Raw genomic sequence first — 6,384 nt, forward strand, 5'->3', positions numbered from 1 at the left:
TGCAACTCCCGTTTATCGGAGGAACACTTTGTGTGCTACCAAACGTCACAACGTAACTGGGTGATTATAAAGGTGCTCTACAGGTGTCTCCGAAGGTACTTGTTGGGTTGGCGTATTTCGAGATTAGGATTTGTCACTCCGATTGTTGGAGAGGCATCTCTGGGCCCTCTCGGTAATGCACATCACATAAGCCTTGCAAGCATTGCAACTAATAAGTTAGCTGCGGGATGATGTATTACGGAATGAGTAAAGAGACTTGCCGGTAATGAGATTGAACTAGGTATTGAGATACCGACGATCAAATCTCGGGCAAGTAACATACCGATGACAAAGGGAACAACGTATGTTGTTATGCGGTCTGACCAATAAAAGATCTTCGTAGAATATGTAGGAGCCAATATGAGCATCCAGGTTCCGCTATTGGTTATTGACCGGAGACGTGCCTCGGTCATGTCTACATTATTCTCGAACCCGTAGGGTCCGCACGCTTAACGTTACGATGACAGTTTCATTATGAGTTTATATATTTTGATGTACCGAAGATTGTTCGGAGTCTCGGATATGATCACGGACATGACGAGGAGTCTCAAAATGGTCGAGACATAAAGATTGATATATTGGATGGCTATATTTGGACACCGGAAGTGTTTCGGGTGATTTCGGAGAAAACCGGAGTGCTGGAAGGGTTACCGGAACCCCCCGGGGAAGTATTGGGCCTTAGTGGGCATGAGGGGAGAGAGAGGGCAGCAGCCCAGGAGGTGGCATGCCCCCTCCCATGGGGAATCCGAATTGGACTAGGGTAGGGGGCGGGGCCCCTCTTTCCCTCTCCCTCTCCCTCTCTTTCCTTCCCCCTTCTCTCTTCCTAGTTGGACTAGGAAAGGGGAGTCCTACTCCTACTAGGAGGAGGACTCCCCCCTCCTTGGCGTGCCCCAAAGGCCGGCCGGCCTCTCCCCCTTGCTCCTTTATATACAGGGGCAGGGGGCACCTCTAGACACACAAGTTGATCTTCGTGATCGTTCTCTTAGCCGTGTGAGGTGCCCCCCTCCACTATAATCCTCGATAATATTGTAGCGGCTGCTTAGGCGAAGCCCTACGACGGTAAAACATCAAGATCGTCACCACGCCGCCGTGCTGACGGAACTCATCCCCGACACTTTGCTGGATCGGAGTCCCGGGATCGTCATCGAGCTGAACGTGTGCTAGAACTCGGAGGTGCCGTAGTTTCGGTGCTTGATCGGTCGGGCCGTGAAAACGTATGACTACATCAACTGCGTTGTGCTAACGCTTCCGCTTCCGGTCTACGAGGGTACGTAGACAACACTCTTCCCTCTCGTTGCTATGCATCACCATGATCTTGCGTGTGCGTAGGAATTTTTTTGAAATTACTACGTTCCCCAACAACCCCGATACTTTACTAATGACCCATGTTAACGGAATACTTTTGTTGCAAACATTTTTGTTAGTTGTCTTTTCATTTTATTTATTTGTAATCAGGGTTGGATAGTGACTTTGAGTGTGCTTCTTCACTAAAAGAGGTGTTCCACAAATTTTCACTTGTTTCAGAATGGAATAATCTCATGGATTGTATGAAAAACTAAATTTAGTTATTTCAATATGCATAATGTTTGGTTTCGGTAATTCTGATGGCCAGGCACTATACTGCGCATAAGTAAAATTTCCAGTTTTTTTTGTGTGGTCAGTACCAGAACTTATAAAGAATGTTAGCTTCCGATTGGACCCTTGCTGATTCATTTCGACCACAGTACTAGAACCCAGGTTGTTACAACACCACTTTGTAGTTTTGTTCCTCAGTAGAAAGTCGCTTAGCTGACGTTATAGCATGAGGTCTGTTGAACTTTCCCTGTCATGCCTTTGGTTCCTACACGATGTTGCATTTGCCTGGCAATGTCGTGTCTCTCTAGACACAGGTGAATGCACTGGACTTTTTGAGGTCGAGGCCACCAACAGCATATGCCAAGGGCGTCCATTGACAACCTGCCCAATGCTGGATTCACCGAGGAGGTACAACCGGACACGTTGTCGGCTGCCTGCTCGTCTGGAAACTACACAATATCTCTGAACCCACTATCCTCTAATGCATGAATCTCTATGCTCAATTGGGCTACAACTAATTTATCATCGTTTCATCTTATTGCAAACATCATGTTTTTTCATTGAAAGAAAGAATATTAAGAAATATTTTCTCATTCTATTGTAGCAATAGCGAATGTACGAATAGTGATACTGTGTTCGACCGTTTGTTCTTGTGGCTTCCTGGCCATGGGCGCTTTACTGCTTTGTTCCAGAAAAAACCTGGTATGTTTATTCTACTGGTACAACTACTCTTTGGCTGGGACATTTTGGCTTGGAATAACATAAATGAACCTACAATTTCTTAATATTTTATATCACTTTTTGTATTGATGTCCTTGTGCACACCATGTGGATGCTTTGAAAGTATTTACCCCGCTTTCTTTTGATTTGAGTTGTCTTTATGTCAAGGACTATTACATAGCATTAAGAAAGGCCGTAGTTAACCAGAATAACAACTGCGACATTTCCTTGCAGAAAAACTATAATGTTACTTGCAGTGGTGATGATAGCGGGTCTTCCGAATCGCTTCCTTAGCCTAACAACGCAACCTACAAACCAACTGTTATCAACATCAGTATGATGCTGGTAAGCACACCACGACAGATTTACTTTTTAAAACCTACTGCTTATACTCATCTTTAAACCTCTTACTGTTTATAGCTATGTAGGACCTTCGCATCGTTGCATGAAAGCCAAGAAAAAAAGAAAAAGGAGCATACATCACATGGTACAAATCGTCTACCATTACCATTGTCATGCCATTATACCTAATTTTATTTGCCTTCCTATTCATACTAATCTTTGAAACCCTCTTCATGATTATCATCATACAACACCTACAACTAAATACATAAAACTGAAGAAGGCTGAACACAAGGCCTACAGAACCCGTACGATCAAACAATGTGTTCATTTGCTCTACTAATACCAGTACATGCATATGCTTACACCAATCATTTTATATACCATTGAATACGGGCACCCGACACTATCTACTTTCTAAGCTTTAATGGTCACTGCAGATGGGGAAACAAAGTGAGGCTATACATGAAGCGGCTCACACGTTTGCCACTCAAAGAATGCCAAGACCCTATACACATCACCTGCAATTATATATACAATTCTTCTTAGTGTTGTTACCTTTCATTTCCAATGTTTCTTTTCTCAGTGTTGTTACCTTTCATTTCCAATATTTCTTTTCTCAGTGTTGTTACCTTTCATTTGCAGTATTTCTCGGTCAGTTTTACCCAGAAATATCTCCGCCGTTGTATGACTTGCCAATAAAATCTAGAGATGGAAATCCCTGCATCAAAGCCCATCTAATCAAAGGAGTCTATAACAGGGCAACAATTACCAGAGACTGGGCAGGCTTCTCCCCCACAGCTAATATGAAGGAACGAGAAATATATGCCTTCGCCTTCAAGCGCAACTACAAGCGCTTGCGTCTCACCGTGCATGCCCTCTGAGCATCGTGTTCAGTCTACTAAACTACGTAATTAGCCTATGAAGTTCTTTGTGTATAGCTTCACCCTAAGAACATGTTTGCTTTTAGCACTGGACTCTCTGTTCATCATGTTTAGTCTACTAAACTACCTAAATAGCCTATGAAGCTCTATGAAGCTCTATGTAGCTTCACCCTAAGAACTGTTTGCTTTTGGCACTACTCTCTGGTATGTATAAATTTGAAATCCATTATGCTTTGTTAGATCCGTGTAATATATATATGCAGAATAAGTTATTCTTCATCCGAGGTAATCTTACGATCATTTGATAATTAAATTACATTTCGAATTCAAATAGTTACATTCCTATTGATTCACTACGTAAAATTTGACATAAGAAAATAAAAATATAGGTCATAAGACAAGAACATTTGCAGTTTATGTGTATTTTAGACTATGTTTTTATGTTTGTAATTTTACATAACATAAAATATTTTTTTACGGCGATTTTTTTTCTTAAGGTCCCTTTTTGCGTCGGAAATAAGACAAAACATACGGAACGTAAAATTACGGTGCATTGATGATAAAATAGAGGGGGGTGAAGAATACTTATTTCTCACCCAGGGTGACGAATAGCGCGACCCTATATATATAATGCAATTTTTATATATATTTAGGGAAAAGCTTTCTGCTTCTGTGACCAAAGGAACCCATTTACATTGCCCTATATATGATCGTAAATCAATATCCCAGAAGACCTAAAAGGGAAATTAACACTTCCTGAAATCCAACACTATTATTGTATCCGCCATCATACCCAAAATTGCTTACCTCCTCTTCTAAACATTCTTCTTTTGGTCTGAAAATCAATTTAAGTCATCCTACTATTTGTAATACAATCCACATTGCATTATCTTCCATCTACATCTCCTACTTACTCACTACTAACATCGCTTCTAACTCGCTTTTTGCGCCATTGGCGCAACCAGGTCATCTAGTTAATATCGAAGCTCATCAACTCATCTTGTGAACGACGAGCCCTTACAGGGTTTGATCCCACATGGGCGCTCACTTTTTTCATTGAATTTTTCGTTGTTCTAGCGATTAATGGACCGACCCAGTCAAGAGCCGTCCCTATGCGGGGTACGACATATAGGAGCTCCCTGCCGTGATAAATAATTCATACCACCTCGAATGGTTTTATAGTTTTATTTTAAAAAGAGTATGGTGAATGAACCAAAAAAATAAGAGAAACACACCTCTTTTTATTATTAGGTATAAATATAGATATAGAGATAGATTGCTTCAAACAATTGCATGAAGATCGGTATGCATACATTTTTCTTTTTTGAAAATTACATATAGGTGTCTCAATTTTGAAAATTACATATATAATCTTCGTCGGTCGTTTTTTTCATGGCAATACGTGTCTCATTTGTATGATCATATTACAAGCCAGCCACGTACCAACGGACCTGCTAAAACAGAAAAGACAACAAAACGCCAGCCTTTGCACAAAGGAACAACATCGAAGAAGTAAAATTACAGTCAAGACCGAAGACCTCCGAACTTGACACCAACGCCCGTCACAGGCCTCTGGAACCACCATAGCAGCCACCGAAAAAAAATGACGGATCACCTTCACACCGAGCTTGAAGCGGTTCTATCGCTGATATGCAGCTTTGCGGACCTCCAAGGTAGCTCACCAGAAGCCAAACCATTACCGTTGAACGAAGCAACACTCCGGACACGCTATCGAACTCCAGATCTGTCGTCCCCACACGACTAAGATGCCGGAGGAGAAAACCCATCTGCAGGGCCGGCCCTAGAGTTTCAAGGGCCCCAGGGCGGACTCCAAGAATGGGCCCAACGGCTGCGGTGGAGAAAATAGGAATTCCATAATTTGATATGGGAAAATTCTTCCACTAAAAAATGATATGGAAAAATTCTTGCAAAGTCATAAACTATAATATAATTTTCTGCTATAAATAGTACTTCATTTCAAATTGTCTAGATACATCCGTATGTAGATAAATTTAAAATAAATAATTTGGGACGGAAGTTGTATTTGACATCTAATTGCTTTAGATTATCAGTACTCCAAAAAATAAATTTATTCATAGCCTCCTTCTAACCTAGGGAACATGTTTGTAAAAACAAAAAAGACCACACCTCAACTTTGGAGTAAATTAGCAGCAATAATGTTGCACGGCATGTGTGACGGGAAACGAAGCCACGAGCCTGAGCGAGTGAAGATTGCTAGATTGATCCCGCAAAAAAAGAAGATTGGTAGATTGGGTTTAAAGAATTGAAGAAGCAATCAAACTAACAGCCACGGGAAAGGTCCTTCCATCAGAAAAAAAAAACAGCCACGGCTCGGCGCAAACACATGCACACATGTACAGCCGATCCGTAATCTGGAACGCATTGAATTATGTGTGCTTTTATTGGGCTTCTAATCTAATGGATATTACGGATGGGCCTCTCAGGCCATTTTTGTTTTCCATCAGTATTGGGCTTGTACGGATGTACCAAAGCCTTTAGCAAGCGTATATATATGGTCTGGGTCGGGGCCCCAGGCCGTCGCCCCTGCTGCCCTGGCCCAGGGCCAGCCCTGCCTATCTGCCATACATGAACTATGAACCCAACACACGTTCCATCATCTTTCAGATGTTGTTAATGTAGATCACAATCTGCATTCGCTCCTGGACTATCTTTTAAAATACACAATTCGTCGGTCGTTTTCCTTTACAGCTCAAAACCAAGTGTGGATGGTACTAGTATTATACACCTGTAAAATAAATACAGGTATTCTGTATAAAAATACCCCATGCCAAGCGCGGCCGAA

The 6,384-nt window shown here is 41.7% G+C and overlaps 1 long non-coding RNA gene across 4 annotated transcripts; it reads left to right on the plus strand.

Annotated features, from left to right (window-relative positions):
• The first annotated feature begins 1,258 nt into the window (after positions 1-1,258).
• On the plus strand, positions 1,259-3,654 carry LOC125533830. 4 transcript variants are annotated; one of them, XR_007294370.1, is made up of 4 exons: positions 1,259-1,306; positions 2,569-2,679; positions 2,755-2,821; positions 3,322-3,654. It is a non-coding gene; the product is annotated as an uncharacterized LOC125533830 (long non-coding RNA). The 4 variants fall into 4 exon arrangements; XR_007294371.1 differs by lacking the exon at positions 1,259-1,306 and adding an exon at positions 1,315-2,316; XR_007294368.1 differs by lacking the exon at positions 1,259-1,306 and having other exon boundaries at positions 2,337-2,679.
• The last annotated feature ends 2,730 nt before the right edge of the window (positions 3,655-6,384 follow it).

Source organism: Triticum urartu, chromosome 2 (assembly GCF_003073215.2).
Source record: "Triticum urartu cultivar G1812 chromosome 2, Tu2.1, whole genome shotgun sequence".
NCBI lineage: Eukaryota > Viridiplantae > Streptophyta > Magnoliopsida > Poales > Poaceae > Triticum > Triticum urartu.